This window comes from Canis aureus, chromosome 23 (assembly GCF_053574225.1).
Source record: "Canis aureus isolate CA01 chromosome 23, VMU_Caureus_v.1.0, whole genome shotgun sequence".
NCBI classification, from domain to species: Eukaryota; Metazoa; Chordata; class Mammalia; order Carnivora; family Canidae; genus Canis; species Canis aureus.
In genome coordinates, this window is record NC_135633.1 from 21,692,041 (window position 1) to 21,710,887 (window position 18,847).

An 18,847-nucleotide genomic window follows, 5' to 3' on the forward strand; every position below is an offset into this window, starting at 1 on the left:
ATAGGTGTGACTAAGCATTTGTCATTTTCTACAAGAGAATTCTCTCACAGGACTCCCCTCCATCTCACAGCTGCTGGAAGAGTTTATCTACCACCACCTTCCTCCTGTCCCTCAGAGGACAGAAGGGCCAGCTTCAACACTGATGACCTAAATAATAGCAATAATCTCAACATCCTTACATACTGGTAACAGTGATAGTAATGACAATGAAAACAAAAGCTCAAATGTTTTGAGCACTTTCAATATATTAGTATATATTGAACATCTAAAAAAAAGGATTCAATTCATAGGAATAGGACACATTGTTAGGTGATATGCCCAGCATTTGGTCTACTCCGTTGGTTTCTCAAGGAGTGCTTTCCCTACCTCTGCTATGCTTCTCCCAGGTGCAAATACAGAAGGGACTCAAAGAGGAATTCCTGAATTCGGATCTTATTCAGATCTTAATTCCTCCACTAGGTTTCTGTAGATCAGTGCAAACGGCCACTATAATTATAAGAAGCTTGACTCAAACTGCCTCTACATGGTTATAGAAACTACAGTTTGTATTAGGAATTTGTAAGGGATGTAGAGTCCAGCACACCTTTTGTCATTCTCCGTAGTGATGAGCACAGCTTCTGGCACATCAGGGGACTCAGCAAACATCTCCTTGTTTACGATATTGAAGTGGATAGAAGAGTAACCAATAGTGTTTATTTATTTTTTATTTTTTTGAAAAGACAAAGAATTTTATTTTTTTTTTTCATTCAATCTGCTGGGATATATTGTTTTTTTAATAATAAATTTATTTTTTATTGGTGTTAAATTTGCCAACATACATAATAACACCCAGTGCTCTTCCCATCAAGTGCCCCCCTCAGTGCCCGGCACCCATTCACCCCCAACCCCCACCCTCCTCCCCTTCCACCACCTCTAGTTCATTTCCCAGTGTTAGGAGTCTTCATAGTGTTTATAATGCATCTTTAGTTCCAGGTAGTAGAGCCCTAAGTATAAGAACAGACAAGACATACTTGAGGTTGGCTCTCCACTCTGGTCCTTGGGAGACAGATTAAGAGGACCACAGTTTCTCACAAAACTGTCAAACCTTGTGTAGATGGTTCAAGGAACTGGACACAGTGGTTCTAAGACAGATTTGGGGTGATTCCTTTTACAGATAAAGAAAATGGAGGAACAGGATTACCCAAAGAGCTAGATCTTGTACAGCAGACACAAGTTTGCCATGAAGCTCCCATAGCAAAAAATAAATAAATAAATAAAAATGTTCCTTTAGTATAGTCTTTGAACAGGTCCTGAATGGATAGAATGAAGCATCAGAAACTAACAGCATTTTAAGTTGACATTTTAAAGGTACACACTTCCAGTTTAAGACAGGTAAGTACTGGGGATATAATGAACAACGTGGCGACTATAGTTAACACTGCTGTATAGTATGTTTGAAAGTTGCTAAAAGACTAGATTCTATAAGTTCTCATCACATGGAAAACTTTTTTCTTCCTTATGATATTAACTAGATATTAATTAAATTTGTAATCATTTCACTACATATGTAATCAAGCCATTATTCAGTACACCTTAGACTTCTGTGATGCTGTCAATTATATCTCAATAAACTGGAAGAAAAAAAAGATGTTTTGTTAGTTTACTGAAAATCTGTGGAGTCACTATGGTCCAATTGTACTGGAAGGGGGTGTATTAAAATATGAGAAGGGAAAGGGGAGAGGCCAACCATTTGCCACTTATTCCACTCCCTGGTTTGAATGTAGTCACATTTGCAAGAGAAATACAGAGCCTTTTGGAATCGGATACCTGAAGCCATTGAACACTGCTGTTCAGGACCAAAGCAGATTTAAATAAAGGGGCAGTAGCAGGAAAGAACAACAAATCTCCTGGAATTAAATTATCTGGAGAAAAAAGGAAGTCAATGTTGGTGACCAGTGCTCAAAATGAAGACCTAAATATTGTTGAAGGAACAAAATTACATTTTCCACATACAATATAGTGGAGTTTGGGAGCCTTTTAGTATATGGTCATCCTGACACCAAACTGTGCAGCCAGAGTCTATAAAGCCTGGAGCTATAGCCAGGAGTAAAAAAAATACTCATAGCCTGCAAGTCAATACTGCTCTCTTGTGGCCACTAATGGGCATAGCAATACCAGGGTGCGTTCAACCTTTGCCCATAGTTTGATCATTCTTTCATTGATTTTTATTTTTTAAATTAATTTCGTTTTTATTAAATTCAATTTGCCAACATATAGTATAACATCCAGTGCTCATCACATCAAGTGCCCTCCTCAGTGCCCGTCACTCAGTCTCCCCATCCCCCCACCCACCTCCGCTTTTGCAACCCTTTGTTTGTTTCCTAGAGTTAGGAGTCTCTCATGGTTTGTCTCCCTCTCTATTTTTTCCCACTCAGTTCCCCACCTTTCTCTTATAATCCCTTCCACTATTTCTTATATTCCATGTATGAGTGAGCTGTAGTTTGAAGGGGAACTGACAACTCCTTGTTATGAAAACTCCTGGAGTAGGGGGACAAGCCTGGTGGCTCTGCAGTTAAGTGTCTGTCTTGGACTCAGGGCGTGATCCCGGGTTGGGGATCAAGTCCCACATCAGGTTTCCTGCAAAGAGCCTTCTTCTCTCTCTATGTCTCTGCCTTTCCCTCTATGTCTCTGCCTCTCTCAGTGTCTCTCATGAATAAATAAATAAAATCTTAGATTAAAAAAAAAGAAGAAAACTGGGATCTCCAACACTTAGGGAAGTGGTAGTGAGTGGCTTCAAGAAGATACTGTATTTCCTGCTCACACGGCACATGGGGATTTAATTATTAAAAGAATAAAAGGAATATAACAATTTATACTCTGATTTTCTTTTCTTCAGTGACATTCAAAATCAATATCAAATCAATGACACTAGTCTAGAATTCATGAGAGTAGACTGTATCTTGGTATTTAATAAGATGTTACATTAGTAGTATTGGCTAAGGACAATATATAACAATATTAATTCACTTCTTTATCCACTCAGCCAAAAACTAGTTGAGTGCTTTATGTGTGTTTAACACATTAGTGATTAGTATAGATAGTTACTAAGAGATAAACTACTTTTAGAGAAATTATAGTCAACATAGCTCATGAATTATCATTATTCCCAATTTTGCAGATTAAGCAATAGAACAAAAAGGTAAAATACCTTTTTGAATACCTAGCTGAATGGTCATTCAGCTAACAGACCAGAATCAAGAGAGAGGAATCAGGTATGTTTGCTAACTAAATCCATTTTTCCCAAAATATTGTCTAGGGATTGAGGTACATTTTTAGACTTCACCTAGACAGATTTGTAGTGTTCTGAGTTTTTTTGTGTTTCAGATTATAGATAGCAGAGGCAGTGCACAACAAAACCCATCATATATTGAATTCATCAAAACTTGTGAAGTTAGTTACTACAACAAAGATATCACAGTACCTTAACATACTAGTAACTGACAACTAAGTGAACATACTAGTTTACTTCTCATCCAAACCCATTCATGGGGGCTTTGTTCATGTCAACACTTAGAGATGCAAGCTTCTTCCATATATGGATCCTCCATGTATTAAGCCCTTATGGATCTCCACAGGTATTTCTGAATCTGGCTGTCATGAGATGGAGGGGAGACAATGTTCAGGATCTTGTAGGAGGTTTTAGTGGCTCAATTGGGGAGAGATTTACATCACTTTTTCTATCATTCCATTGGCCACACTGCTCACATAGATCCAGTTGCCTATAGGTGAAGCTGGGTCACTGAATATTCATTTCTTTTTTTTTTTTTAAAGATTTTATTTATTTATTTATTCAGGAGAGACACACAGAGAGAGGGAGGCAGAGACACAGGCAGAGGGAGAAGCAGGCTCCATGTAGGGAGCCCACATGATTGGGGTCTCCAGGATCACACCCTGGGCTGAAGGCAGGCCCTTAAACCGCTGAGCCACCCAGGGATCCCCTGAATATTCATTTCTTAAAGAGAAATGATACAAGAGAGATTCTCGCATGTAAAATATACTTACTCTTTTCCCAAGGGAGACTACCCAGGCTTTCATGCAGTCACTGTATGCAGCACGAAGTCCAAGATCTCGAGCAGTGAGGGTCTTCTCCATCAGGTTCTGATGTGATTCTTTGTGGACCAGTCATTTTTCTCCTCACTGCACTGATAATGGTGGAGAAGATACTGCTACCAGACATTAAGATTGGAAGTGAGCCATGGAATTCGTTTAGTAGGAACTTGTCCATGGTAAGGCTGGAATACTTTGGTGGCAGGTGCTGCAACATTTTTACCCACTGAAGTGGTGGAAAGTGACTAAACATTGACTAAACATTGGTTATGTTCTCTGGGAGGAACTTACCATTGTTTCTATGGCCATTTGTTCTGCCTTTGGGGGGTTGTGTCTTCTTCATTGTTCCCCATGGCATTATAACATGAAGGCACTGGAACATGTGACTTTTTTTCATTATTGCATTTGGAGCCTGCTTCCAGCTCATAAAATATTAAGATCAATTATTGTTTTAGTTCTTAATCAAAAAGTTTCTTTAAAAGCTAAGCTCAGGTGCCTTTATCAATAAACACCCTCAAAAACCAAACAGATTTTTGACCTGTTTTTATCAGGGCATTTCCAAGCACTAATAATCAAATGCACATATTTTCTTAAGCATAATTTAAATTTTTTCTTTCATTTTGTTATTGCCTTTTCTAGTTCACCATGTCAGTGTTTTTTTAGGTAATGGTGTCTATCTAAGGCCATTGGACTTGAGTAAGACAACTGTACACATAATCTACTCTTGGCAGTGCTGGTTGCTAATAGTCTGTTTTTCAAAGTTTTACAACGTAAAACTTTCTCTTAACCTTCGATCTCCCAAGCAGTAGGACAATTCTTCAAGTTTCCATATTTATGAACTTTATCTATTATAATTAATTTCTACTTGAAGACCAGTCAACTTTCTGCTAAGCTCATCTACTTATTGTAATAACTTGTCAATGGAATCAACAATTGCAAATACACACAACTATTTTAATTGTTCCAACATTTCCCCTAGATTTATTATTTAGTAGACATGTCAGCTTTCTTTGTTGTGTGATCTTTCTAGCTCTGGTTGTCAACTTTCTCAGTATTTCCAGCATTAATCAGGATAGTTTCTGGCTGATGAAACAAAGAATCTCAATATGTCAGTAGTTTAACACATACAACTTTATTTTTTAACGACATTCATTCAAAGTATGTGGGAGGGGAGGCTCTTCTCCATGCTGTCTTTCAGGGACCTAGCTTCTTCCATTGTGTGGTTCCATCATTTCTAGGGCTTCATGTCTCCAGTGGATTAAATGCAACTGGCCAGAATGGCAGGGAGAGAGTGTAGAGGACATCAAGTAGGCTGTAAGTATTATGCCTAGTAAATGCATGCCATTTCTTTGGCCAAACTCAATCTTATAGCCTCATTTAAATACAGGTGAGCCTGGAAAAAAGTAAATTTATCTGTGTGTTGAGGAGGAGGAAGAACTCTGTTCAGTGAACTTACCCTTATCTATGTCATTTGTACACAACGATTGTCAGTAGAACTTCAAGCTGTGTAGTGGGAAGGGTGAGAAGTGGTAGGAGACTTCTGGAGATTTTATGGTTCTCCTGGTCTCTCTGAGACACTGTCAGCCTTAGAGCCTCATTTGATAATATGCTGCATCTTAGTGCATGGGTACAGGGATTTGAATGTCCTCCCCTCCAGACCCAGTCTCTAGCCTCAGACTGTCCAGATATATTCCTGAAAGCTTTCTTGAGGTTTGCTAGGATGACATCAGGATCCTGGCATGGAAATCAAATGATTAATGCATTTTATGCTCAGTCCTTTAGTTTGTGCAGAGTTCTTCTGGTCTGTCAAGGGACATTGCTGTTAGGACATAGCAGGTAGGGGACCTGATGAGTTAATACTTTAGGGAAGGGCAGATTTTGGTGGATTTCCTCCACAGTCACTGAATTTATTGCCTTCGCTTGGATGTTTATAATAGAATTAAGAACTGTGTCCTGTTTGGGAAAGTAGCTGTGAGACTTATGCTTGCTCCTGAAAAAGTAAATATTGATTTGTCTGTAGATGGAGCCAAAAAGAGGTCTGTTTATAGGTCCATGTGCTGTGCTTCCTCAGAGTTGGGTGAGTTTCCTTAGCTTCCTGGGTCTGCTGATGCCTTTGGAGGAGTATAAAGAAGTCTGTACACTATGCTTATCCAGCCAACTACTCTCTGCTAGAACGTACTTCTGAGACTGTAAGATCATACTTCTCTACATGTCTTTTTCTTGCTGTGGGGCAAATACTGCCTTGGTTAGTATCACCACCTTCACTTTACTTTTGCACCACCATCTTTTTTCTCAACCAAATAGTTTACACTTATCCCCCTCCTCATCCTGCAGCCACTAGATTTTTTCGGCATATTTATGAGTCTGTTTCTCTTTTATTGTTGTTGTTTTTCATTCATTTTTTTCCATTTTGTAATAATAAATTTATTTTTTATTTTTTTATTAGTGTTCAATTTGCCAACATACAGAAAACACCCAGTGCTCATCCCGTCAAGTGCCCCCCCTCAGTGCCCGCCACCCATTCACCCCCACCACCCACCCTCCTCCCCTTCCACCACCCCTAGTTAGTTTCCCAGTGTTAGGAGTCTTCATGTTCTGTCTCTCTTTCTGGTATTTCCCACACACTTCTTCTCCCTTCCCTTATATTCCCTTTCACTATTATTTATATTCCCCAAATGAATTAGACCATATAATGTTTGTCCTTCTCCGACTCACTTATTTCACTCAGCATAATACCCTCCAGTTCCATCCACGTTGAAGCAAATGGTGAGTATTTGTTGTTTCTAATGGCTGAGTAATATTCCATTGTATACATAAACCACCTCTTCTTTATCCATTCATCTTTCGATGAACACCGAGACTCCTTCCACAGTTTGGCTATTGTGGACATTGCTGCTAGAAACCTCGGGGTGCAGGTGTCCCGGCGTTTCATTGCATCTGTATCTTTGGGGTAAATCCCCAGCAGTGCAATTGCTGGGTCGTAGGGCAGATCTATTTTTACCTCTTTGAGGAACCTCCACACAGTTTTCCAGAGTGGCTGCACCAGTTCACATTCCCACCAACAGTGTAATGAGGGTTCCCTTTCCTCCGCATCCTCTCCAACATTTGTGGTTTCCTGCCTTGTTAATGTTCCCTATTCTCACTGGTGTGAGGTGGTATCTCATTGTGGTTTTGGTTTGTATTTCCCTGATGGCAAGTGATGCAGAGCATTTTCTCATGTGCGTGTTGGCCATGTCTATGTCTTCCTCTGTGAGATTTCTCTTCATGTCTTTTACCCATTTCATGAATGGATTGTTTGTTTCTTTGGTGTTGAGTTTAATAAGTTCTTTATAGATCTTGGAAACTAACCCTTTATCTGATAGGTCATTTGCAAATATCTTCTCCCATTCTGTAGGTTGTCTTTTAGTTTTGTTGACTGTATCCTTTGCTGTGCAAAAGCTTCTTATCTTGATGAAGTCCCAATAGTTGATTTTTGCTTTTGCTTCTTTTGCCTTCGTGGATGTATCTTGCAAGAAGTTACTGTGGCCGAGTTCAAAAAGGGTGTTGCCTGTGTTCTCCTCTAGGATTTTGATGGAATCTTGTCTCACATTTAGATCTTTCATCCATTTTGAGTTTATCTTTGTGTATGGTGAAAGAGAGTGGTCTAGTTTCATTCTTCTGCACGTGGATGTCCAATTTTCCCAGCACCATTTATTGAAGAGACTGTCTTTCTTCCAGTGGATAGTCTTTCCTCCTTTATTGAATATTAGTTGACCATAAAGTTCAGGGTCCACTTCTAGATTCTCTATTCTCTTCCATTGATCTATGTGTCTGTTTTTGTGCCAGTACCACACTGTCTTGATGACCACAGCTTTGTAGTACAACCTGAAATCTGGCATTGTGATGCCCCCACCTATGGTTTTCTTTTTTAAAATTCCCCTGGCTATTCGGGGTCTTTTCTGATTCCACACAAATCTTAAAATAATTTGTTCTAACTCTCTGAAGAAAGTCCATGGTATTTTGATAGGGATTGCATTAAATGTGTAAATTGCCCTGGGTAACATTGACATTTTCACAATATTAATTCTTCCAATCCATGAGCATGGAATATTTTTCCATCTCTTTGTGTCTTCCTCAATTTCTTTCACAGTGTTCTGTAGTTTTTAGGGTATAGATCCTTTACCTCTTTGGTTAGGTTTATTCTTAGGTATTTTATGCTTTTGGGTGCAATTGTAAATGGGATTGACTCCTTAATTTCTCTTTCTTCAGTCTCATTGTTAGTGTATAAAATGCCACTGACTTCTGAGCATTGATTTTGTATCCTGTCATGCTGCCAAATTGCTGTATGAGTTCTAGCAATCTTGGGGTGGAGTCTTTTGTGTTTTCTATGTAGAGTATCATGTCATCGGCGAAGAGGGAGAGTTTGACTTCTTCTTTGCCAATTTGAGTGCCGTTAATGTCTTTTTGATGTCTGATTGCTGAGGCTAGGACTTCCAGTACTATGTTGAATAGCAGTAGTGAGAGTGGACATCCCTGTCTTGTTCCTGACCTTAGGGGAAAGGCTCCCAGTGCTTCCCCATTGAGAATGATATTTGCTGTGGGTTTTTCGTAGATGGCTTTTAAGATGTTGAGGAATGTTCCCTCTATCCCTACACTCTGAAGAGATTTGATCAGGAATGGATGCTGTATTTTATCAAATGCTTTCTCTGCATCTATTGACAGGATCATATGGTTCTTGGTTTTTCTCTTGGTGATATGATGAATCACATTGATTGTTTTACGAGTGTTGAACCAGCCTTGTGTCCCAGGGATAAATCCTACTTGGTCATGGTGAATAATTTTCTTAATGTATTGTTGGATCCTATTGGCTAGTATCTTGTTGAGAATTTTTGCATCCATGTTCATCAGGGATATTGGTCTGTAATTCTCCTTTTTGGTGGGGTCTTTGTCTGGTTTTGGAATTAAGGTGATGCTGGCCTCATAGAATGAATTTGGAAGTACTCCATCTCTTTCTATCTTTCCAAACAGCTTTAGTAGAATAGGTATGGTTTCTTCTTTAAACGTTTGATAGAATTCCCCAGGGAAGCCATCTGGCCCTGGACTTTTGTGTCTTGGGAGGTTTTTGATGACTGCTTCAATTTCCTCCCTGGTTATTGGTCTGTTCAGGTTTTCTATTTCTTCCTGTTCCAGTTTTGGTAGTTTGAGGCTTTCCAGAAATGTGTCCATTTCCCCTAGACTGCCTAATTTATTGGCGTAGAGCTGTTCATAATATGTTTTTAAAATCGTTTGTATTTCCTTGGTGTTGGTAGTGATCTCTCCTTTCTCATTCATGATTTTATTAATTTGAGTCTTCTCTCTCTTCTTTTTAATAAGGCTTGCTAATGGCTTATCTATCTTATTAATTCTTTCAAAGAACCAACTCCTGGTTTTGTTGATCTGTTCCACAGTTCTTCTGGTCTTGATTTCATTGAGTTCTGCTCGAATCTTTATTAACTTTCTTCTTCTGCTGGGTCTAGGATCTATTTGCTGTTTTTTCTGTAGCTTCTTTAGGTGTAAGATTAGCTTTTGTATTTGAGTTCTTTCCATTTGTTTGGATGGATGCTTATATTGCAATGTATTTCCCCCACAGGACTGCTTTTGCTGCATCCCAAAGATTTTGAATGGTTGTATCTTCATTCTCATTAGTTTCCATGAGTCTTTTTAATTCTTCCTTAATTTCCTGGTTGACCCTTTCATCTTTTAGCAAGATGGTCCTTAACCTCCACATGTTTGAGGTCCTTCCAAACTTCTTGTTGTGATTTAGTTCTAATTTCAAGGCATTATGGTCTGTGAATATGCAGGGGACCATCCCAATCTTTTGGTATGGGTTCAGACCTGATTTGTGACCCAGTATGTGGTCTATTCTGGAGAAAGTTCCATGTGCAGTCTAGAAGAATGTGTATTCAGTTGAGTTTGGATGTAAAGTTCTGTAGATATCTGTGAAATCCATCTGGTCCAGTGTATCATTTAAAGCTCTCGTTTCTTTGGAGATATTGTGTTTAGAAGACCTATTGAGTGTAGAAAAGGCTAGATTGAACTCACCAAGTATAAGTGTATTATTATCTAAGTATGTCTTAATTTTGGTTATTAATTGATTGATATATTTGGCAGTTTCCACATTCGGGGCATATATATTGAGGATTTTTAAGTCCTCTTGTTGGATAGATCCTTTAAGTATGGTATAGTGTCCCTCTTCATCTCTCACTACAGTCTTCGGGGTAAATTTTAGTTTATCTGATATAAGGATGGCTACCCCTGCTTTCTTTTGAGGACCATTTGATGGTAAATGGTTCTCCAACCTTTTATTTTCAGGCTGTAGGTGTCCTTCTGTCTAAAATGAGTCTTGTAGACAGCAAATAGATGGGTCCTGCTTTTTTATGCACTCTGACACCCAACGCCTTTTGATGGTGTCATTAAGCCCATTCACGTTCAGAGTTACTATTGAAAGATATGAGTTTAGTGTCATCATGATATCTATTCAGTCCCTGTTTTTGTGGATTGTTCCATTGGACTTCTTCTTAAAGGGGAATTTTGAGAGTCCCCCTTAAAATTTCTTGCAGAGCTGGTTTGGAGGTCACATATTCTTTTAGTTATGCCTGTCTTGGAAGCTCTTTATCTCTCCTTCCATTTTGAATGAGAGCCTTGCTGGATAAAGTATTCTTGGTTGCATGTTCTTCTCATTTAGGACCCTGAATATATCCTGCCAGCCCTTTCTGGCCTGCCAGGTCTCTGTGGAGAGGTCTGCTGTTACCCTAATACTCCTCTGCATAAAAGTCAGGGATTTCTTGTCTCTTGCTGCTTTAAGGATCTTCTCTTTATCTTTGGAATTTGCAAGCTTAACTATTAGATGTCGAGGTGTTGGTTTTTATTGATTTTAGGGGGGGATCTATTTCCTGGATCTGGATGCCTGTTTCCCTTCCCAGATTAGGAAAGTTTTCAGCTATGATGTGTTCAAATACATATTCTGGCCCTCTGTCCCTTTCGGCGCCCTCGGGAATCCCAATTAAACGTAGGTTTTTCTTCCTCAGGCTGTCGTTTATTTCCCTTAATCTATCCTCATGGTCTTTTAATTGTTTGTCTCTTTTTTCCTCAGTTTCCCTCTTTGCCATCAACTTGTCTTCTAGGTCACTCACTCGTTCTTCCACCTCGTTAACCCTCGTCGTTAGGACTTCTAGTTTGGATTGCATCTCATTCAATTGATTTTTTAATTTCTGCCTGATTAGATCTAAATTCTGCAGTCATGAAGTCTTTTGAATCCTTTATGCTTTTTTCTAGAGCCACCAGTAGCTGTATAATAATGCTTCTGAATTGGCTTTCTGACATTGAATTGTAATCCAGATTTTGTAACTCTGTGGGAGAGAGGACTGTTTCTGATTCTTTCTTTTGAGGTGAGATTTTCCTTCTAGTCATTTTGCTCAGTGCAGAGTGGCCAAAAACAAGTTGTATTAAAAGGAGAAAAAGAGAGAGAGAGATGGAAAGAAAAGAGAAAAAGAAAAAAAAAAGGAAGAAAAGAAAGGAAAAAAGAGAAGAAAAAGAGAAAGAAAAAGAAAGGTGAAAAAAAGGGTGGGGGAAGCAATCAGAAATCAAAATGAAAAAAGAAAAAAAGACAAAAAAACATGGGGGAGTATCTTCTGATTCTGTATACTTTAAGTTCCTGGAACTTGTCCGTCTAGCTGGTCTTCTGGTGGAGGGGCCTGTTGTGCTGATTTTCAGGTGTTAGCACTTGGGGGAGCTGCTGTGCCTCTGCCTGGTGCAGGGCTCAGTGGGGGTTGTTTACCCCGTGAGGCCCCAGGAGGAACAACCCCAGTGGCTGGACCAACTCAGGAGCCCTGGAGTCAGCTCCCGCAGTAACTCCGGAGCTCTCCGTCTGCAGGGCCTGGAGGCTCGGGGGTGGGGCCGCTGATCTGCTCAGCTCGAGGCAGGAGCGTCCTTGCTGTCCTGGGCCCTCCTGGCCTCTGCCTGTCCCGAGGGAGGTCGGATCCTGGGCTGTGTCCTGGCGCCCTGTGCTCCGGGGTCTGCGCTGTGGATTCGAGCTCCCGCCCCGCAGCCCCCTCCGCGGAGCCGCTGCCCGAGCCCCTCCGAGCTGCTCGGGGTCCAGCCGTGAGAGCTGCAGCCCTTTAGGGAGCTCGGCGCACTCTCCCCGGGGTGCTGGTGTCTGTTACTGTCCCCGGGAGCCCGACGGCATCCCCGCCCTCCTGGGTCCTGCTCCACCTCCCTGCGAGCCCCTTTCCGCCCGGGAAGGTCGGTGCAGCTCCTGCTCCTCCGGGACGGGGCTCTCCTGTCCTGGGGACACTCGCCCCGGCCTCAGCCCGGCTCCTCGCGGCCCCTCCCCCTTGGAGGCCTTTTGTTTCTTTATTTCTTTTTCCCCGTCTTCCTACCTTGATAGAAGCGCGAACTCTTCTCACTGTAGTGTTCCAGCTGGTCTCTTTAAATCTCAGGCCAAATTCATAGATTTTCAGGATAATTTGAAGGTTTTCTAGGTAATTTGGTGGAGACAGGTGACTTGGGGACCCTACTCTTCCGCCGTCTTGCCCCTGCCCCCGTTTTTTTTTTTTTTTTTGATTCCACATATAAATGAAATCATATCATATTTTTCTTTCCCTGCCTGTCTCATTTCACTTAGTATAATACTGTCTAGGTGTTCATCTATGTTGTCACAAATGGCAAGATTTCATTCTTTTTTATGACCAAATAATATTCCGTTGTGTATATATACCACATCCTCCTTATCCATTTGTCTATCAATGGACATTTGGGTAGCTTCCTATCTTACCTGTTGTAAGTAATGCTGCAATAAGCATAGGGGTGCATATACCTTTTTGAACTAGTGTTTTTGTTTTCCTTGAGTAAATACCCTGAAGGAGAATTATTGGATTAGATGGTATTTCTATTTTAAGTTTTTTGAGGATTTTCCATACTGTTTTTGTATAGTGGCTGTGCCAATTTGCATTCCCACCAACAGTGCATGAGGATTCCTTTTTCTTTATATTCCTGCTGGCACTTGTTTTTTCTTGCCTTGTTGATACTAGCCATTGTGGCTGGTGTGAGGTGATACCTCATTGTGATTCTGATTTGTATTTTCTTAATGATCAGTGATATCAAGCATCTTTTTACATGTCTGTTGGTTATCTGTGCGTCTCCTTTGGAAAAGTGTCTAGGCAGATCCTCTGCCCATTTTTAAATCAGTTTGCTTTATTGATGTTGAGTTCTATCAGTTATTCATGTATTTTGGGTATTAACCCCTTATCTGATATATCATTTACAAATAACTTCTCCCATTCAGTAGGTTGCCTTTTTGTTTTGTTGATGGTTTCCTTCACTGTGCAAAATAATTTAGTTTGATGTATTCCCAGTTGTTCATTTTTGCATTTGTTTCCCTGGTGTGGAGTGATATATCCAGAAAAATATTGCTAAGGTGGATGTGCAAAATATTGCTAAGATTACTACCTGTATTCTCTTGTAGTAGTTTTATGCTTTTAGGTCTTACATTTAGGTCTTTAATCTATTTTGATCATATTTTTGTATGTGATGTAAGAAAGTGGTTCGCTTTCATTTTTTGCTAGTTGTCTTAAAACCATTTATTGAAGAGACTCTTTCCCTGTTGTGTATTTTCACTTCTTTTGTTGAAGATCATTGATCTTATAAACACGAATTTATTTCTGGGCTCTCAAATCTATTTTTCTAAAAAAACTACACATATCCTAACATTCCAGAACCCTAAAGATGAAGTGTTTTTAATAGAGCAAGAGAGATAATTCATTACCTACAAAGGAATAGCAATTGACTGGTAGTATACTTATCAATAGCAACAACAAATATCAGAAGGCTGTGTAAATGTATATATATATTTACAATATATAAAGTAATATATAACATATAACATGTTATGCATATATTATACATGTTATATAAACATATATATAAAATATTATTCGATTTGTATATCTATAAAATGCTTATTCATATTCAATTTTTTACCCAGCAAAATTGTCACTAAAAAATTCCCTATTTGAATTAATGAAATAGAGATATATTTTTGAAAGTACTGAAAAGTTAAGAAAAGGTCAAAATCTAGGAGAAGATAAAATCTGAGAGATAAAACCAGAACTTAAAGCTACTTCTGCTCTGAGGACTTCTGCCATTCCTGAAGAAATCAGTGTGAAATGGAGCAAAATTTGGCAATTTTCTGGTTTGAGGAGACAAAACTCAAAGTCTGGGACTCACTAAAACAGGATCTGATAACTATCCTCCCACACACACATTCTAACCTGGACGTTGGGATGTATTTTCAGGGGGTGGTTGGACTGAAGTTCATCAGTCTTTGTGTTAAAATGGTAGCTCTTAATTTGATTGTACCTACAAAGACCCCATTTCTATAAAAGATCACACAGGTACTTGGGGATTAGGACTTCAAACTATCATTTTAGGGGACACATTTAAATCCAAAACATATATTTTTTGGTTTCTTATCAGGAATTGTAACTATAGTTGTTATTTTAACAATATGTATCTCATCAGGTTGTTATGAGGATTAAATGAAATATCAAGTAATATTCAGAATAATATGACACATTAAGAACTCTGAAGATTTATTATTCTTATTACTAGTGTTATCATTGGTATGACTTTATGTAAAGTTTTGTTCTCCCTCTGTAAGGTGGCAGAAACCATTTTTTGATGTGTGTATTTCAAATATGTAGTGCTTTGCCAAGGTAGGGTAAAAATATTTGTTCAATGAAAAAGTAAAAGTAATTTTATCCTTACAACAAATCTGTGTTGGAAAACTTGTTATGCCTATATTTCAGAGGAGGGAATTGTGGTTCTGAGAGCTGATGAACATTCTACAAGGAAAAGCAATGAGAGAGTAGTACAAGAAGGGTTTGAATGTAAGCCTCCAATGATCTCTTCCCCATATCCATATGATCTGACAATGAATAGGGATTATTCATTTATAAGAAACACAAGGACCAGGGTGTCTTTCCCAGAGTAAACTGTGTGCTCAGCAACATTCTTTGAATGATCATTCACTCATGAAGTAGTTTTCTTCATTTAGTGTGTCTATCAATCTTATTGTATGCTGACAAGGCTCTTGGCATTTCAACCAGGACCTCCAGGTATCAAGGCAAAGGTGGGGCAGGAAAGTAGTTAGTGAAGGCAGGGAACAAGATTATACTCCACCTACATTCCTGCTCTGATGTCTTCTTCAGCAGTTATGTGTAGGAAAGTGTGAGACCTAGAACCAGACTCCACTTGCTCTCCTTTCTCCAAAATTCCTATACCCTAAGCCCAAAAGATCTTATATTTCGCCTAAGATTCCCTATTGTAAGATGCATCTGGGAAGGTCCACAGGAGAGGTGATTATCTAAGTCCTACTGTGCATCAATTCAGAGGGGTGGCTGTACTGGTGGCAGTCCCACTTGTTCCCAAGGTAACAATGCCAAATGTTGCTATATGGAAGGTGAAGATTGTTAACAGTTGAACTTTCTGCAACTACACTTATATAACAGAGTCTAGACTAAGAAGAGCCATGAAGGTAAAATCTTGGACATGAGACACATGTGTCTCTAAACAGAGCCTCTCCAAGGGATTTGTTTGGGTCCAGACCACTGATGCCTACACTACAGGAGAGGAGCTCACAGGGTAAGTGCTCCCTGGCCCCCTGGTTGCCCATGGTCTATGCTTCTCTGAGATCCATGCTCCTTTGATGGCTGGAGGTGTTCCTCTGTGATCTCTACCACAGAATTATAGGGTTGAGGATAGTTTAGTCTGTTCTTCTACAGATGCATCCATACAAATTTTCCCAAAGAAAATTCTCACACAGTTTTCTTAGCCTTCTTTCTCTAGAGTTTATTTAGATTCCCCAAGAGCCTTTGATCGCTCCTGCCCTTACATTATTGACAATGATGAATTAAGCATTTTACAATATATTCTCTTGGGAAATAGACCAGAGGGCCTCCAGGGCCCAAGTACTTAACAAGGGCACCAGGTCTTGTGAGCAATGGGGAGAAGGGACAATAGTGGAGTCAGAGTTCATAAAACCAGCCTCTAGAGCCCTTGGAGATGCCAGTTCATTGCTTTCTCCAGAAGCCAGAAACAGCAGCAGTGTAGCCTTCTGTAACTGGTGAGTTTCAAGCTGGATCCAGCAGGATGATTGTGAGGAAGGTGATAATAGAGTCTAGGAGCCTAATATGTAAAGGAAATGGAACTCTTTCAATAAGGCCTGGTGTACATGCTGATGCTGCCAAGATGCTTAGACCAAGTAAAAGGCTGAGTGGCAGGGACCAACCTAATGCTCTTATTTCATCAGAGATGGGGCTGAGTCATTTTGTGTTCATCTAGAGTTTGCAAACTTCTGTAGACTTAAAAACCCCCACCCATATCATGGCTGGGAGACCAAGGCGCTGTGACTGGGTGGATCAGATTCTTCCTTTCTGCGCTAGTCTAAATTCATCTATAAGCCAAGGTGATTGGTCTGTTTTCTTACCTGGGTTTGGGTCTTCTGTCATAATTTTGTTTATTCAAGGCTTGTTTGACCTTACCAGACTGTCAACCATAGCCAGAGACCATGTTTGTTCAATAGCACTTAGAACAAGTTCAGAGCTTTGTAAACGTCAGTTCCAAGCCAGTACAAATGAATGGAACTGGATACTAAATATCAGAGCAATGCTCCAGATGGCCAATGAGTCCTCATTTCTTAGATTATGCCTCAGTTTCCCTAAGGAGAATACAGAAAGAGAGGAAGAATAGTCCCAGCTGCTGAGGACTTTACTAAAACAAAGCTGAAAATATATTACCACCTGGGAGAAAATACCAGTGTTATAGGAAGTCTGAAAAGGACACTTCTTCCCTGTGTCACTTAAAAGGTCCTTGGTAACATTCCAGACTTCAGTCTCTCTGCCCACTTATGTTTTCTTAAACTAAATCCTGTAGGTCTCCCCACACCTCAGATACATCCTTCTTCTCTACCTGCATGGCCTTCCTTCAGATCTTCATCACTTTTCCTTTGGACTCTTCAGGACTCTCTAGAAGCCTCCCTCTGTTCTGTGTGATCCCCTGTGTCCCATCTACAGCACATCACTTCCTGATTTCAAATACTCTGTGCTTTACAGTGTACATGATCATGCCTACTCTCAGGTGGACCTCACATGGCTGCCTCTGAACACCTCAACCATGTCTCAGGATACTTCCTGATTCCCCAAAGAACTTAGGATGTACCAGCCCCTAGCACCTCATTACCAATCATACTGAACATCCACATAGATATTTGTTCTCTTACCATTGCCTACAGGGAGAGTCCTCCTTCCCCAAGGAATGTTGCCTCATTTTTGTATCCTTCTCTGATGCTCTCAGCTTATCGTGTCTCTGGGCTTAACAGTATCTCAGGAAATCATAGCCCTTTTTTCTCCCCATAACAATACTTGATGTTAAATATTATTTTTCTATTTCTTAAATGAGAAATATGTGTATCATGGAGTTTATATCAGGGTCCTTTAATGAGTGTAAGATCCAGGTTTCATTTCTGTTTGAAGCTAACTTTTCAACCACACCAGATCGCTTCTTTAATCTGTGCATTATTTCTTTCCTACTGTTTTAAGATCATCTTTATTACTACAACAATACTATCTTATATGTGTTTGTAAGTCAATTTTCCTCTATTAGTTAGGATACCAGTCTTTGTTTAACACATCATATATATTTGTATGCCTAACATTAAGACCAGGTACAGGGAAGGTACTGACTCTTTTATTGCTTATTCAAGTAGATCAGGTCACTTTGAGGATACAGAACTTGAGTTTTATGAAATGGACAAGTCTTTTCTGAAAAGGGCTATGTTTTCTATGCTTTTTATATCTCTAATTCACATTGAGGGTCATTTTCCTAATCACGTATGAAAATATAGGACAAAGCTGATACATAGTTATCCCTACTTTAGTTTGTTTTTAAAGCCCCATAATGAGTAGAAAGTGTGTGTGTGTGTGTGTGTGTGTGTGTGTGTATTGTTAATCTATATTTGGAAAGTCTCAGTTATTCAGAATGAAAAATCTTAAATCTTATGTTCTCTGGCAGCTAGTCTGATACTTTCTTTTAAGCAATTTATTCTTTTTGAAAATATTTATCAGAAGAACAGGTGAGCAGTATCAGTAGTCCCACCTCTACTGATTATTGCTCCCTGGGCTCCCTATCTTAGTCTGCCCTGACTCCCTGGCTCTTTTCTGCTTCTTTGACTGGGATAGCCCTTACTGTCACTCTTCTTAGGACTTGGCCACTCTGTTCTTTGTTTAGTAGTGAGGGAAATAAGATGGTACCCCCCAAAAGAAATAACTAAATAAAACAGATGAGTTTATAAAGCATAGATTCCATATGGGTAGAATAATTGGATTTTGTCCACAAGGAACCACACATAATGTTGCTTACCAGATAAATGGATCCTGTATAGGTTTGTATACCTGAAATATACTTATTAGCTAGCTCCTAATCTACCTTTGGTGAACCTCCTGGTGTACCTCTCAGTGTTGACAGTTTCTGTCACAAGAATATGAAATTTATAGGCTTTTCTAAAGAATCTAAACCAAAGAAACACTGTAGAACCTCACAAAGAGAAAACACAGCAAATAACCCAGTAAGAATGACAAACACTATGCTTTTAAAAGTGAAATCCTGTTTGGGACTAGAAGATATTACTGCTCTTGGGTGGGGTCAAGGGATGCTCTACCTTTAATCCTATATTTTTAGAGAATGAAAA

General features: G+C 39.6%; 1 protein-coding gene across 2 annotated transcripts in view; it reads left to right on the forward strand.

Annotated features, from left to right (window-relative positions):
* LOC144294775 (olfactory receptor 56A4-like) overlaps positions 1-18,847 on the forward strand; it is a 67,105-nt gene that overhangs the window by 35,959 nt on the left and 12,299 nt on the right. The gene's annotated exons all lie outside the window — the stretch shown is intronic.